Source organism: Psammomys obesus, unplaced genomic scaffold, assembly GCF_907164565.1.
Source record: "Psammomys obesus unplaced genomic scaffold, mPsaObe1.curated_primary_1811, whole genome shotgun sequence".
Taxonomy (NCBI): Eukaryota; Metazoa; Chordata; class Mammalia; order Rodentia; family Muridae; genus Psammomys; species Psammomys obesus.
The window spans coordinates 45,044,162-45,061,669 of NW_026585644.1; the positions used below are offsets into that span (position 1 = coordinate 45,044,162).

At 38.9% G+C, this 17,508-nt stretch overlaps 1 protein-coding gene across 6 annotated transcripts in view; it reads right to left on the minus strand.

Annotated features, from left to right (window-relative positions):
- Positions 1-17,508, minus strand: part of Slc8a1 (solute carrier family 8 member A1) — a 291,949-nt gene that overhangs the window by 253,017 nt on the left and 21,424 nt on the right. The window lies entirely within an intron of this gene.

Sequence of the window (17,508 nt, forward strand, 5' to 3'; positions counted from 1 at the left end):
ATCTAAGAAAACAAAGGCTGTTTTACATAGAAGACTCTTTTATGTACTTTGAAATCATCCATTGATAACCATAAAAAGTATATCAGAGATTTGAGTAAATACTAAGGATAACAATAATTACTATTCATGATGATTATAATGAATAATCTTAGGCATCAACCTAACACTGCCTTGGAGAGGGCGCATAAGCTCAGTGGAAGCAGATTCCAGACCGCAGAAAAGGTGTGCTTCTTAAATGCAAGGAGATTGAGACTGCTTCCTTGCTCGCATATGCTTCTTAGTTGCTACTTACACTGATCAACCACACAGCACAGGCAATTGTATTGATTTCAGCAGAATTCCCGCCGAATTCACTGGCTGATATTATGTAGACAAAACTAGAGCTGAAAGAATTGTAAAGGCATACGCCAGTCATGACAAGAATGCAGAGAATTCTGAGGACGGCATCCACCAGGAGTAATGACAGAACTCTGGGTGCTCACTACTGAATAAAGCACTGCAGGAATATCCTTTTTCGGATGTTTATTTTGGATTCTTCTCTTCTCTCTTCTCTTCTTTTCTCTTCTCTCCTGTCCTGTCCTCTCCTCTTCACTCTTCTCCTCTTTTCTTCTCTTCTGTCCTGTTGTCTCCTTTTCCTTTTCTCTTCTCCCTCCCCTCCCTCCCCCTCTTCTTTTCTCCTCCCCTCCCCTCCCCTCTCCTCTCCTCTCCTCTCCTCTCTCCTCTTCTCTTGTACTCTATCTCTTATTTCTTTGAGTCAGGGACTCTAGTAGCCTAGGCTGGTCATAAACTTGTTATGTAGCCTAAACTCTGTAGCCTAGGCTTTACCTCTGAATACTGGGATTTATAGTTACACCATATCCACCTCTTCTTGAATGTGTGTGTGTGCATGTGTGCATGCATTTCTGTGTGTATGTGCATGTGTGCATGTGTGTGTTTTGCTCACATGCCTGGAGATTAGAGAACAACAGTTTTTTCCATCAAACTGTATGATTTCCAGGGATGAAACTCAGGTCATCAGTCTTTGCAGCAGGCACTTTTGCCCACTGAGCCATCTTGCTGTCCTTTAGTCCTTCTTTTCTTGTTAAAGGAGAGCTAAGGAATATCACAGGTCACTAGCCCTGGTCTATTTTATATTCTATATTTGTTTATTTCCTTTCATATGAGCCACATCTGAGTCACAATGAAAACATTGACATTTGATAGCTTATTTGAGGTCCTATTCTACATAATAACATCATTGTGTAGCATGATACAAAACAAGATCTTTTAAGCAGAAACTCAAAGGGATCATATGTGTCAAGAAGTTCCATTAAATTTTCCTTTTTGTTCAGAAGGCAGAGATTTATATTTTTCAGTCACTGGATAAGTAAATAGACATATCAAGGGTGTGCATGTAAGGTATGTCACTTAGTCTTGAATTAGAAGCTACTGCCTGCAGGTCTGATACGTTTCAGCAGGTATTACATGGAATAATAGAGGTCTGTTTACCTGTAGCTACTAAGGACATTCATTTCCTGAGCGCCATATTTTACATCAATTGAAAAAGAAAGTGAGAGTATGCAGTAGAAATGATGTAAGATATAAGTGACATCTTAGTGATATAAACAGTTTAGAGGCAGACAAGTAGTTGCCTAATTTGTCTGGTATGAAATATGGCTTATGTCCCTCAAGTATCTCACAAAGCAGAGTAATTACAGAACTACTGTTGACTTAAATTGCATTTTTTGCTGCCTTGTAAGGGTTGGTTTTATTGGAAAATGATAACCTGTTTCTAATTACTCTGAGAACAAAACTCTGGGAGCTACTGATGTTCTAGATATAGAGATCTCTAGACAACGGGGAAGTAGAATCACTTGCATCCACATATCAGTAACATCGGAAGACTTAACAAAAGAGCTGGCCGGACAGCATGTCTGACACAACCCTCATACCTTGAAACCCTCACGTGGTCCTCCTTGTCTGTTCTTCGCAGTAACACTGATACTGTGGTCAATTTAAACTTTCAAGTATTTTGCAAGGATAGCCCCAGGTTTAATGATTCTACTTCTGTGCTTCCATGTCTGTGCTTGCATCTTCCTTGTGCTATATTCTGCACTGTTTATGTCTTAACTAACCAATGACTAAGAATAACTGAATTAATTAAAATATTTCATTCCTCAATTATTTTTGTTCCACCCATAAGTTTTCACTTAAAATGATTGTTATATTTTAATTTCTTGAAGGTTTATTTCTTGGGAAATTTTGCAATATTTTCCCCATCTTTTCATATCAATAGATAATCATGATTTGTTATGTGTTGATAATTAGTGATAATATGCACTATAAAAAGTAGAGAACTGACTTCATGTAAATTGAGTTGGCTTATGCCTAAAGATAAATAATGTTCTTTTTACTGCACCCTGAGAAACAATGTTGAAAAACTGTAGAGATGACTGTTCTTAAGTAGCATTGATTATATGACTGGTACCCTTATAGTAAACATATCTAAAGTCAGGGCACAAGAAATATCTATTGAACATATGGGTAAGGCTTTAGAGAATTGGTTCTCAACCTATGGGTCATGAACCCTTGGCCAAACCTCTGTCTCCAAAAGTATTTACATTATGGTTCATTAAAGCAGGAAAATTACAGTTATACAGTCGCAACAAAAATAATTTTATGGGTGGGGATCACCACAACATTAGGGACTGTATTAAAGGGTCACAACATTAGGAAGGTTGAGAACCACTGGCTTAGAGGCACACACTTCTTGGGGCTTGCACAACCAGGAATAAGGATAAAATGAGTTAGGGCAAGGTCAAGGGGTCTAAGATATAGTGCTGAGTAACTGTCTTTTAGGAGTACAGGGAATTTCAGGACTTCCCTTCCACAAAGCAGAATTGTGTATGTAACCACTGCCGCAGAGGCAAGCCCATCCCATCTTATAGACCTGCTTAACTGACAACTCTACTGTTTCTCTGGAGACATAAAAGAGAAAAAAAAAAATCAATTGTTTTCATCCATGTGGGGGAGATAAGGAAAGCAAACTGCCAGCATGGTTTGATTAGCAAACCATTGGAGCTGTGGTTTAGACATAATGGATCACTCTCCGTTTCTCTCCATCTAATTAAACTGCCATATCCATCTTTATTCCAGCAGACATGTTTACTGCAGAGTTCTAGTAAGATACTTCTCAATAGGTTCACTTGACAAAAATAGGATGTGGGTGGAGAAAGCTGACAGAGGGAAACCTCAAATAGAATGCCTTCAATTTCTGATGACTGGTGGTCCCATATTATAGATTTCTCCAATGAGAGGTGGTTTCGACCTTTCTCAGAGAGCCAGCAGTGGGGTGGCTGTACACAGCCCCTGATCACCGCAACTACATAATAATGGATAGTGCCCCCTTTTAGTTTTCAAATTGATCCAACTTAGAAATGCACAGGTACATTATACACACTAACTAGAATGCCAGCTTATATGGAATATTGAAAAGGATTTTGGAGAAATTTACTAAACATAGCACTCAAGGGTCACAGATATTTTTTCTATTACATACTTATTGAAATTAACTAAGAAGTGGGGATTTAAAAGTCTCTCCTTTTGCATTTACTCTTTTAATGGTTTATTAAGCATGTAAAGAACATGAAGACAAGTAATAACCTAACTATTAAAAGTTACAAGTCAGATTTCGTCATACTTGACTGTATTTTTTATTCGGTACTTTAATTTTTTACTCTCTGTACCCTTTCTTCCCTCTCTCCTTTCTCTCATGATCGTGATTTTGAGATGGAAGGAGAACCATAGATCATAGAAAACCCACAGAATACTTAATGCCTTCATTTTACTGGAGGGAAACTGAACCAAGAGGGAGAAGTATTTGCCCAGAGCTGCTGGTACAGTTAGTGGCAAACCAACCAACCATCAACAACTGGTCTGAGGACACCGGTTGGGCGGGGCAACTTCTGACTCCCAAACATTTATTTACTTCTGTATTCTAGCCTGTTTCCCAGAATATACTCTTCATTTAAAATGTTGTTTATGAACCCCTTAGCAGGGAGAAAAGTCACACACACACACACACACACAAAATCTAGCTTATCCTTGAACACTGAATTTTCTCACGAAGAAAAATCTCCAAATTAAAACAAAAACAAAAACTTAAATTTTCCCTTATTAGGCAAAATTAGTGTGGTGTCAATAAACCAAACCTTTGAAATGTGTTAACTTATGGACGTTTGTGTATCTTCAGGTGATTATATAAGGAGGAAACTTCTTGGTTTGAGTTTTTTGTTGTTGTTGTTTTGTCTTCCACGTGGCAGCTTTTCATAGTAAACAGGAGTAAGGACAGTAGGAAAGTTAGTTTACATAGCACTGGGAATTTAGACTGGCATAAAGCTGTATTGGTTCCTCAGGCAGAACTAGGATCTGTTGCTGAAGAATTTAAAGGTGGGAAAGCAGTGGTTTGTCACAGAGTCTCACTCTGGAACCCAGGCTGGCCTGGAACTCCTGATGTCCTCAAATCTCGAAATTTTTGCCCTCTGAGTTCTGAGGTTATGGGTATGTGCCAGCACATGTGGCTTTTATGAAGTATTTTAAAAGACACAAAAATGTTTCTGGCAGTGTACTTGTTGAAACATAAAATCAAAGAAAGTTCCACCTTTAAGGTGATCTTATTTCTTTTCCTGAAATATTTATCATCATAAGATATGGGAGTTGAATTTGAATTTCTGTTTGAATTCAAGAAAATGCGTTCACCGAAGTTACCATACCAATATATTAAATAAGCAGCTTTTATATTTAGATTTAACACACTAGTTCTTTCTGCATGAAGATTTAATTTTACTTATTTGATTTCTCTGACTTACGTAAAAATTTTGTCAGAATCAGGATTACCTAGGGACTTCTTCATAGGAAAGACTGACATAGTAGGTTGCAGAAATTCCAGATGACCACAAGTGTGGAAAAAAAAAATAGATGTGGTTTTCGGGCAGATCAAATCAGATTTTGACATACTTTTCAAAAATGCCAAGGAAATTTATAATTTGTTTTTTTTTTTTTTTTTTTTTTTTAAAAAAAAGTTTTAGGACCATTATAAAGAAAAATCATAAGGTGAAAGAAAAAAAAAAAAGGAGGTTGAGGAAATACCTCAGTTGTTAAAATGCACGCCATGCCAGCACAAAGAACAAAATTCAACCCCTGGTACCCACTAAAGAGCTAGGCACAGCACAAGTTCAGACACCAGGTGTCAACCTCTGGCTTCCCCACACACACAGAAAAAGGAGGAAAGACATAGTGGCAATTAGTAATTACATGTAATACACACACACACACACACACACACACACACACACACTAATTTCAGTGTTATTTGGGTCTAGGGTTATTGAATTCCCATAACACTATAATTTTATGCTGTGATTTTTCTTCTTCTTTTTTTCTTCTTTGGTTTTCCACTAAGTTTTGAGCTTAAGGAAAAGAATATCTCAGTTTTGAAGTTTCTAATTAAACACAAAGCAAGCCACCAATAAGAGTTAGTTTTTTTACTATTATTATTTTCTGAACCTACTGATAGATTGAAACGTAGACAGTTGTAAGACTCCGAGCCATTGGGGAATAAAGAGGAGCCTAGATAGGTGTTAGCATTTGGGGGCATGCTGCAGATTTATGACAGTTGCTCTTGCCATTGACAGGCAGCATCAAGTCTTGCCTGTGCCATTTTGGGTGACTGTTTGATTCCTTTGTGTAAAAGTCTTGGTTGCCTCCATCTGTGTCTGCTCTTTATTCCAGAGCCACCTGCTGAGGTCCTACTGGATATTAATTACTGTAACACTACCCTGTCCTGAAACAGGCCCTCAAAGGGTTGGCGTGAAGATCAAGTGGAGATATAGAGAACTTGCAACCAGCCTAGGGCTGCTACCTGAAAAGGCTCATCTCTGTCCTCTCCTGTGTTCAAGCTTTCAACTGGCCTGAGCGCCCCGGTGTGCGCATGATATCCGTCTTGCTTTATTTACTTCCTTTATTAAAGTGGGGAGCTCATTGCAGGGGTATATCTACTGTTGGAGCAGCATCTTGTTCCAAGTCTGATCTTTCTCTATGGTTAGCACTTTTGCTGGGCTAATAGACAACTATAAGCTCAAGCACTTGTACCCTGAACATAAGTACATTCAAAATACTTAAGTACACGCATGCACACGGGCACGCATGTGCACACACACATATGCACAAGCATACGTGAGGCGCTAAATCCAAAACTTTTGTGTTTTAAGGAAAGGAAAATCAAAAGAGAAACTTTTTTTTTTTTTTTGCCTAATTCCCAGTAGCTTTTTTGCTTTTACATTTAATGTGCATAGATGGTGGCTGAATAACACAGTCTCTCTGCCTAGAGATGCGATCTCCATCAACAAGTGTTCGAAAAAGCGCTAAAGACAATGCTTACAACTAACATCGTTTATCATATAGCAGGTACTGGAGGTATGTATTTATTTGAAATTGGGATGCATGTCTTTATTCTATAGATGACAAAATTAAAACAAGCCCCGCCTATAACTTGGTGGGAATGTATATATATGTATATGATATATGCATATGTGTAGCTGAAGATGTATCTGTATTTTTGGTAAACAGAATGGACCCAAAAAATTCAGTAGACCGGGAAAACTTAACTGTACATACAAAGATACAAACTCACTTTAAGGGCTTACCATATAAGAACGGATCATTGATTATTCATGAAATAAAAGTGTTTGAGTTGGGAAATTATAGTTTACAATGACTACTAAGAAAGTTCACTCCTTGAAAGTAACCAAACCTCCAGGGTACCTTTCAATTACGCAAGTTACTATTTTCTCCATAGTATTTCAGCTCTCTATATTTCTGGGTGTGTACATAGTCTTTATACTCATTGTATCATTATTGGACTGGTCTTTACATTTATGGATATGCGTGCTATAAATATATTGATCAGCACGTTATATTAACATTCTTCTAGCCTATGTATACTATCAAAGGACTCACCCATGCGGATGTCCTCTTTCAACATTAATAGTTCAAGGGAACCTCTGCCTCTGACCTTCTGTCTTTCCTCTGTGGGCTGCTTGGACTCTTTGAGTATTATATCACAGTATCTTTAGATGCTAGGCTACCTGCACCCGAGACCCTGAAGCTACCACGTTCCAGCTTAGCAAAACCCTATAATGTGCCTTCATTTGTTTCTGCTTGGCAAAATGATAGCATTTATAGGCCAGACTCAGAGGGAAACCACTTCTGCTTTCTCTGGCAACACACAGGCTCAGGGAACAATGTTAGAAGACAGACACTTCTCTAGTTCACGTTCCTCTCCATTCATTATGCTGTGAGGCATGAGTCAGATTTGAGTGTGACCAATCTCTACTCTTCTTGTCTCTATCAGAGAGGGCAGCCAAACTGTGAAGGAACCATCTGGGATGGGGACAGTGAGAGAGCAGTAGTGTATGGTTTTTGTCCAAGAAGGCATAATCACATCCAGGGTCCAGTTGCCAGAAGTAGACAGCTCATCACCGTTGGCTCTCAGGCTGAACACCAAGGCAAGAGCCTTATCCAGAGGCACTGAGACAGACAGACCTGCTGAGGAAGGAAGAGCTGGAGCATCAGGGATGACTGCAAGCCCACAGGACTGTGCTGTGTCCTCTCTTAGACACAGGGCCCTCTATGGAAGGGACAATGCCTTAGTCACTCCTGCAGCAGTTTGACACAGACTAGGTGCTTATAAAACATTGAAGGAAGGGATGGAGAAACAGTGTCCTAGCCCTATTGGATTCCACAAGCTACTTACGGCTTTCAAACCGTCTCTTCCTCTTATGTGATTTCAAGTACAAAATTTCTGTTGACTTTTAGTAAATCGACAGTGAGGTGCAGCTCTATTTCCTTATTCTCAGAGTGTTTGGTTGAGAAGGAATCTGGACTAATTCCAGGTTTCATTTCATTTTAATAATAGCCGAAATCTAATCAGGGCGGTATACTTTTTGTCTCTGTCTCTTGGCCTGTCTGTCCCACCCCTATTTCTCTTCACCTAATTACACTGTCTCCTAATTTTCCACCTCTCTTTTATCCTGCCTATTCTCCCTTCTTTTCTCACCCTCTCCCTTCTCCATACCATCCCCCTCCCATTCCTCCTTTCATCTGTTCATTCCAGATACACGAATACATGGTTATATTCAGTAGAGTGAATTGTTCACTTTAAAAATTGTGACAAATTATGATTGCAATGACTGATGTGTAAGTCAGTAAGTTGCCCTTTTCATGTTGGGACATGGTTTTCTTTCATTGCTCCCTAAGAACTAAGCTGTATATAATTATAACAGTTTCTTTCTTTTTCTTCATAACTAGAAATGTGTGTGCATGAGAAATGTGTATTTTTTGTGGAAGGAGAACCATTGTAGGTTTCGTTTAAGGACTATAATTAATTATTTTTATGATACTGCCAATGGATTTACTCCAAATGGACTAGTGATTTGCCTACAAAAATTAAGACATAGAAGAAAATAAAGCTATTTCATCCAAAAATACTTTTACAGACATACATAAATTTGCAAAAATATATGGAAGATGTCACTGGCTCATCATTTGATTTTAGTTACTTTTTTCTTTTCTAGTCCCCTAGAGGGAATGTAATCAAAAGCAAAGTGACTGGAACTTTGCCATTTATACAGTGTGTCTAAGCCAGGTGTGATAACATGAGTGCAGCCCCAGCACTCAAGAGGCTGAGGAAGAGGAAGAGAGATTATGTATTTGAGGCCAGTCTGGGCTGTATCATAAGCCAGTATCCCAAAAAATAAAACAAAATAAAAAGTACACTTAGAAACCTTTACAGCTGCATTTTCTGTAGAATTTGGAATTATAGTTTGCAATAGAATGACTGTCATGAGGGTCACCTGTCATAGGAAAATTTCTAACAATAATTTTACTGTTAATTATGTTAATTAGTATTACTTCTTGGTAACACCAACAACACAAGATAATAATAACTATCTCCTATATTAATTCTCTGAAGTCATTAGTTTACACAGCCTGATAATATATTATAAAAAGAAAGGAAAGAATACTATTTTAAGTATGGAAAAAAAAAAGCTATATTCACTATTTAGCCATATAAGGAAGACAAATGCTGGAGGACCAGAGTGAAGAATGTGGGGGGGAAAAAACATACATAATAGAGTTTCCCTCTCAAAATTAGGAACAAGGTGGAATGAATATTGTGACAAAGGGAAAGAAGAGACATTAATTGGCTGGGGCAGGTGCATGGAGGAATTATCTGTTTTGCATCGTTTTGCTTTTTAAACTCAGCCCATTACTGTCCTTCTAGGCCCATGAGCTTGGGAGCGTGGTTGTGCAAGGCATGTGGTGTGTCTTCAAGAATTCCATAGAGAATAAATGGTCATTTCTGTTTCTTACCTCTGAGTTGTTTAGAAACGTGTTGCTGTTAGGGCTACAGTAGCACATCCTCAAATATGTTTATATTTGGGTCCAAAAGCCCTTAACAACAGTGTTGGCCTTAGGGTCAGGCAGTTCTGCGGATGACGAGAGCTGACTAGAGCTGCTTTGTATTGGCTATGAGAAGTAGAGAAAAGCAGAGTGCTCATCTCAACTTCTCTGTGCGGTAAGTGTGGTGAGAGCACCTACTTGATACAACTGTACCAACTAAGTCAAAATGGCATGGCTCCTTGTCCTCAGTCAATCAGACTACGGTCACCATCACCACCACTGTCACCTTGTCCGTCATAGTATCACAACTGTCTCCACCACCTCTGTACCACACTCTTTGCCGCCATTTCTACTACCATCAAATATGCAAAATCACAACTACCATCATACTGCACCTGCTGCTACCACACCCACGCCATCACTCCCCTTACCTCCACCACTGCCACCCCATCACTGCCTCCTCTAATACCACATCTACCCCAGTCCATGTCTACGCCTTCCGCTACCATCAACATACCCCAAACTGTCGCAGCAGCCATGACCACCGTCACAGACCAAACATCACCACACCAACGCACCCAAACCTGTTATTGCCATAACCACTCACTTCTGATATCACGTGACCACCACATTCTCCTCCCTCCCTAGTGTCTCTGCCACTACCACTACCACAACCATCCTCATTTTACACATGAAAAGACTGAATCCGTACATAAGTAACTTACCCAAAGTCACAAAATTAGGAAATAGCAAATATAGAGCCAAACTTTAAGAAGGAATCCAAATTTGGAGATGTTCCCGAGTCCTGGAATTGTGATTCTTTAAAAATACTGGTTGTGGGCTGGGTACGTGGCTCAGCTTGTAAAGTGCCTGCTGTGCAAGCATGAAGTGCTGACTTTGGGTCCCTCGCACTCACCTAAAATGTTGGGTAGAGTGGCGCATACCTATAACTACATCACCGAAGGGTACAGAGCAAGGGGCTTCCCAGGGTTAGCTCACCAGCTCCCAGAATGATAATAGTGAGTTTGGGGTTCAGTAAGAGAACTGTCTCGTAAAATAAAATAAAATCGAGAGAGAGAGACGTTTGACATCATTATCTAGCCTCTGAACACGTATTCACAGGTGAAAAGATAAGAAAAAAGGAAGGAAAACAAAGTCAGAAAACTCTATGTGGAAAATATTTTCACTTACTTCATTGATATTTGAATTACCAGCTATACTAAAATCGTTCTGATATCTGAAAAACAAAGGACCTACATTCCGCTTTTGGCTGGTCTTTGTCCCTTGCCTCCCTATCTTCAACTGTCATGACAGAGCACAATTCCAACTGCCATATTTGACCCAACAAAGACACATAAGAGAGAAAGAAAATGTCACGCAGCCCTGAATGCTTAGGAGGAAGGCCAGAAATGAAAGGGCACCAGTTATTTATCCCTGCTCCATACTGTCAGCTGTATAGCGCTATGAAAAGAAGGCCTTGGGACTGGCTCAACCCTCCGCAAATAGATGGGTAATACAGATGTAGGATGTGTGTCCATCCAGGAGAGGAAGCAAAGGTGTTTTCTTACAACTCCACCCCAGTGGTCAGACTGCAGAAGCCATGGCTCAGCACAACACTATGGGAGGTATTTTAAAGGACAGCATCTGCAATTCCGGGGACTTTACCGGTTTACCCTAAGGCAGTTTTTCTCAGCTAATAAGGACAGAGCAGCAAAGTGACAACAATGTGTCCCACCAAGGGCCTGTCTCCTGGAGGTTGCTCCGTTCACAGGATTAGGGGCAGCATGTGTAAATGTTCTCCACTGGGTTACCAGTGTATTTAGGAAAGAAAAGTATAACAGTCTCCTCCCATGTTGTAATTCTGTGTCCAGTCTGTTCAAGTTTGTCAAACTGGCGGTAATCCACTGGTCAGTCTGAGAAAATGGGTAAAGAGTAGTGAAAGGAACTGGTGATTTGACCCCCCCCTCCCCCAAGGGAAGGGGCAGCCCTGCTGGGCCACAGAGGAGGACTTTCCAGCTAGTCCTGAAGATACCTGAAAAACCAGGGTCAGATGGAAGGGGAAGAGGTCCTCCCCTATCAGTGGACTTGGAAAGGGGCAGGGAGGAGATGAGGGAGGGAGGGAGGGTGGGACTGGGAGGGAATGAGGGAGCTGGATACAGCTGAGATACAGAGTTAAATAACTGTAACTAATATTAAAAAATAAAAAAAAATTATAAAAAGCAAAAAAAAAAAAGAAAGAAAGAAAACAAAACAAAACAAACAAAAAAAAGAAAGAAATGCACAATTGGCTACCAGATTAAAACCAACCAAAACCAGTCTTACCCTGCTATGGCAACACACAACCGTAATCCAAGCACTTGGTGTGGGGAGTCAGGAAGATCAAGAGTTCAAAGCCATCCCTGGCTACAAAATTAAAGCCAGCCTGAGCTACAAGTCAACCCTATCTCATAAAAAAAAAAAAAAAAAAAAAAAAAAAAAAAACAAGTAAATAAATAAATAAATAATAGGGAACAGAAAAGTCAGTATTGCACCTACACTAAGACGACCTCATAAACAGCAGAACAAAATGTTGAGGGCGTTTTACTAGAAACTATGTGAACTGTCATTAGAAGCTATAAACAATCAGAGAGTGGTATTTAAGCCAAACCCTAGATTTCCCTAGATTTCATTCAAAAGGGTTCAAATCCTGGATCTATCATTTCTTAGTGCTTTGGATTGTTTTTACTGCTTTTACTGTTTTTTCTTCTTCAATGTCACATGTATATTGGTACATTATAATGATAAATATATCAAAATTATGAGGTTTTGTGGAGTACACAGCAAGTCTCCATGGGTGATGACGCAGAAAGGAGCTCACAGTTTTAATGCTTCAATGTGCTAAGCTATGAAATGTCCTCGTTTGCTATGGTAAAATTTCTTCATATAACTGTGTTACAGCGTCAGGTTCTGATTAGACCTGGGAAAATGAGGTTATGCCAGCAAGTACAGCAGTCAGGTAGTAAGGAAAGTCTTTGCATATGATCAACTTGAGCTCTTAACGATATGAAATTAAATAAGTTACATATTATAATTTATATGTTATAAATTATAAATTAAATAATTTATAAATGGTTTGCCTCAATCTGCTCAAGTCTTATTTTTGTAATAGTTATGAATTCACAAAACGTACATATTCACAGCAGCATCTTGCATAGTTATAATTTAGGCTTATGTATGGGGATGGCTCTAAAAAGGATAAATATTCCGGTCTGAGTAGATAATCCACTAATGTAGAAAGTCACTGAGGTGCTCAAATTATTCTATCCAAATTTCTTACATTAGCAAATGACCTAGGAAAAATGTATTTCCATATAAATTAGCTTAATCCTTCAATAGTCTAAGAGCAGAAGATAAAATTACTCTGTTATTCAGAGTAAATTCAGAATGTGGCAGATTCAAAGCAGTGTGTTCTAATTGTTCTTGTGAAATGATATCTGCCGTAGTATTTTTTTGTCACTTCCAGTTTGCTGGGACACACTTTGTTCTGTTTGGATCACATCAGATTTTCTCAATATCTTTGCTTGAGCAGGCTGGCTTATTATGTGTGGCGTTCGTACTATATTACCCTTTGTTTTTAATCCCAAAACTGAATTAACATTTCATCTACCTATGTATCTATTTCATGGAATCCCACATAGCAAGGTAAGAATCCTGACACTACAAATAGCTAAAAGCCAAGTACTTATCTTCCCTGACATGTGATAATAGCACTAGTAGTAGTAGCAGCAGAAGTGGTAAGAATAAAAATGTACAACTTCTGTAAGACTAAATATTTATTTTCTCATCCTTATTTTAAAATGTATGTAAAGATTGATTGTCAGAGAGCTATATTTGTTAAGATGACTTGACTATTACTTAGAATTAATGAAGTTATACGCCATACTTCAAAATATAATTATCTAAATTAAACTGCATTAGTTTATTTAATCTACTATATTGTGGCTTGGAAGTGCCTGTAAAGTGATTTGCTAAGCTATATGTTATGTAAATATTCCAACCTCCTTTGTTTTCTCAGCTCTGCATTTTATATATCTAACAATAAATAATCATAATCTCTTGAATTGTCTTCCAAGATGGTGTTATTACTGGGCCACAACTAAGTAATTAAATTTGATTTGTATCTACATTAATTAATTAACCTTAACATTTCCCAGAACAGTGAAGCTAATAATAGATCTTGGAAGCCCAAATTGTGTTTTGTTGTAATTATTTCCACTAAACTGGCATCATTAGAGAATAACCATCATCAGTGGTGCTTCACATGGGTGGATGTCCTCTACCAACCGCAAATCACATCAGTGCATTCTCAATTTATGCTTTCATTAGCTGTTAACATCAGACAGAATCCCCACTGAAAGTTAAGATTACTTGGCATCAGCTTTGACGTTGCCATTGACTGAGGTTTACAAAAGCATATGCTTTTAATTACATCCTTCAAATGGATTTTTTACAGTAAACTTTAAAAAGTTTCATTGGTAATATGTTTTATTAGATATTATAAGTAACAATTATTACTTACCAATACTAATACCTAAATCTACATCTGATCTCAGAAAAGGTCAATATTAAATAATTCCTCATTTATATAAGAATATGAATGAATGCTTACAGACATTATTACATTAAATATTTAAGTGACATCTTTAACACTTAAAAGCAAGGCAAAAGATTAGGAGTTCTTGGCATCCTTACTACACATTAAAATGTTGGTGCTAAGACTCTACTGATCAAGGTATCAAAGCAGAGGCTTAGACTCATAGCCAAACTTTGGGCAAAGAGCATGGAATTTTTTGAAAGAAGAGGGAGATAGAAAGACCTGGAGAGTACAGGAGCTCCAAAAGGAGAGCAACAGAGAACAAAAGAAAAAAGAAAAAACAATGAAACAAACAAACCTGAGCCCTGGGAGCCCTGCAGAGACCGATACCCTAACCAAGGATAATGCATGGAGACAACCTAAAACTCCAGTTCAGGTGTAGCGCATTGACTCAGTATCCAAGTGGGGTCCCCAGTAAGGGGAGCAGGGGCTTTCTCTGCCATGAACTCAGTGACAGGCTCTCTGATCACCTCCCCCTTGGGGGTGCAGCCCTTGCCAGGCTACAGAGGAAGACAATACAACCAGTCCTGATGAGACTTGATAGCCTAGGGTCAAATAGAAGGGGAGAAGGACCTCCCCTATCAATGGACAGGGGGAGGGGCATAGGGGAAGAAGAGGGAGGGAGGGTGGGATTGGGAGGAGAAGAGGGAGGGGGCCACAGCCCGGATACAAATCGAATAAATTGTAATAAATTATAATCATAAAAAATGTTGGTGCTTAGAGGTGAGGAGAGGGCTCAGTAGGCAAAATGTCTGCCGCAAAAGCATGAAGACGTAAGGCTGGATCCCCAGCAGGAGTGCAGAAAGACAGGGGGCGGTAGTGCAGGCACATCTACAGTTCCTGCAGGAAGCCAGACACCACGATCCCTGGAGTTCACTTTCCAGCCAGACTGGCCGGTTGGTGAGAGCTCCAGGTCCAGGCAGACTCTTTCCCAAAAAATAGACTGGAGTGAGACTGAGGAAGACCAGCACAAATATCTGGACTCCACAAGCTTGTGCACACACCTGGGTATGCACCCACATGCACACACACAAAAAGCTGACGCATTCTCAATAAAAGCTACTAATTGTTGGGATGACAACGCTATATTCGACTGAATTATGCGCTCAGATCTATTCTTCATTTGTATAGATATGGTTCTATGTAAAGAAAACATCATTATTGTCATTACTACACTCCATATCTGCATTTAAAACCTTTATTCAGAGAAGTGGTGTTCAAAAGAGCGGATGATGACGACCTCTTTAGTTGTAGAAATCAAACAATCAATAAAACTATACTGCCTCTGTCTCCACCGCTGATCAGATTGTACCCTATTTCAACCATGGTTAATGGACCCTTGAAATTAGATAACCTTTAAGTCTAAGCTTTGCTATGAATCTCTTTATGGTGCCTTGAAAAGAATAATAAATTCCAGCTTTGTGCACAACATTAAACAAGCAAAAACATTTTTCAAAGCACTCAATGAAACTCTCTTGTGTCAACAGCTCCATTGGTGTCGTGTAAGTTTAAAGAAAAGTCCTCTGACAAAACTAGCTGTGTAATCAGGTGAGCTAGAAAGCCACCCTTTACAACAACCAGTTCAATGATGAGAAAATCTCCTTACTTTGGATCTGACATGTGGACCTAGGTTTGGAGAACATCAGATAAGGAAAAGAGATCCATTACAAAGAAAAGACAAGAAAATGATAGTATTTCTAAACTGCTGAGAAGCCAGCACAGATAAATATATTTTACAATTTTTTAAGAAATATTGTGTTTAAGTTCTTGGTGCTTATCTGAAGGCTGAATCTCAATCAGACAAAGAAATGTGTAAAACCAAAAGGCCTACTCAGCACCTGCAAAATCCTGGTAGCAGGAAATGGTACATTCATCCTGGTAGATGAAATTCTACAAAGTCAAGCTGAAACCTTTTTAAGATTAAAATGTTGGGAAGGGCAAAAATAAGCAGGGCTGTATTCTACTTAAAAATAAAACGCTTTTCCATTTCTAAATTTCTCATTTGGTTGTAGAGAATATAGTACAGGAAGAATATTCTGGAAAATCCAGGGGCTGCAGAGAGAGCCGTGCAAGCTTGAGGACCCGAGTGTGATTCCCAGAACTCCGCAAAAACTCAGCCTGGTGATGAGCAGCTGTGATCAGAGCACTGGGGTCATTTGTGCAAATAAGGTAATTTGATGCATTTGATACACTGAAGACAGGTGGATCTTTGGCAAATGTGTGCTGTCCAGCCAGCTGGTCAGGGAGCCAAAGATGAGTGAAAGACGGTCTCAGAAAACTGGTAGAATACATCTAAAGACTGACACCCATGTTTGGCCTCTGTCTGTCACACATATGCATGCACTCACATACAAAAAAACAAAACAAAAAAAAAGTAACAATTCTTATGACGGTTCACCAGTTCCACCAATTCTTACAAATTTTCAAAGGAAACATCGATTTGTAAAAATGGAGCTTGGCAATAGTCCTCCCTTAACAAGAATAAAATCAACTTAATTGCATTGAATGGATGTTTTAAACGAAGTTTGGCAGATGTTATTCCATCAAATCACTGTCAGCCTGAACTTTTCAGACCTTCTTTTGCTTATGCCACCAAATGGATGATTGCTTATCTATGGCTTGATAAAAAACCTCGGGGAATACAGTCAATTAAATAAGCTTAAGTCCGCAAAGTAAGTACGAAGCTGTTATCCTTAAAAGAAAGCATCCTGTGCCAAACAAATGAACAAAACATTCACCACCTTTGACACAGTCAAAGGTTACCTTTGGAGTTCATTACAATCTTCTGTAGGTTATGGACGCTATCTCTAACTGAAGTTATTAAAAAATATAGTGGGGAAAAAGAGCAAGTGACGAAATAAAATAGATGTGTGGCTAATTTGGACAAAATGATTGATAGTCAATGCGAGTCCCTAGAAGTTTTTCTTGAGTGTGTAAGACACTGATTTGCTACTTTAGTCTATTTCCATGAAATACATTTACCAACAAAATGCATCTCAGTAAGTAGGATCTTAATGATGTAAAACAGATCCTAGCGCAAACACTACCCACTAACACACACTTCATGAAGGTGATGAGCACAACCACCCCCTTTCTTTAATTTCAATATGTAATTGACTCCAATGACCATTCATTTCTATTGTACATCATCAGAGAAATCTAAGGACTCCAGAAAGCCCTTCAAGGGAAACCTCCTCCCTCTACACATCCTCCATATTTTTTCTTTCTTTTCTGCATGCTCTGTAGTTGGAATGCCATTCTTGCTGAGCATATATTTGCCATTTGAACAAATTGTTTGCTGCTAGCACAAACTTTAGCCAATTTTAGATTTCATCTCACTGAACATATCTTTCCTTAATTTCCTAAATTAACAATGCTTCAATCAACATTGTTATTCTTTATAAGGTCATTTGGTGCACTAGATATATTACCAT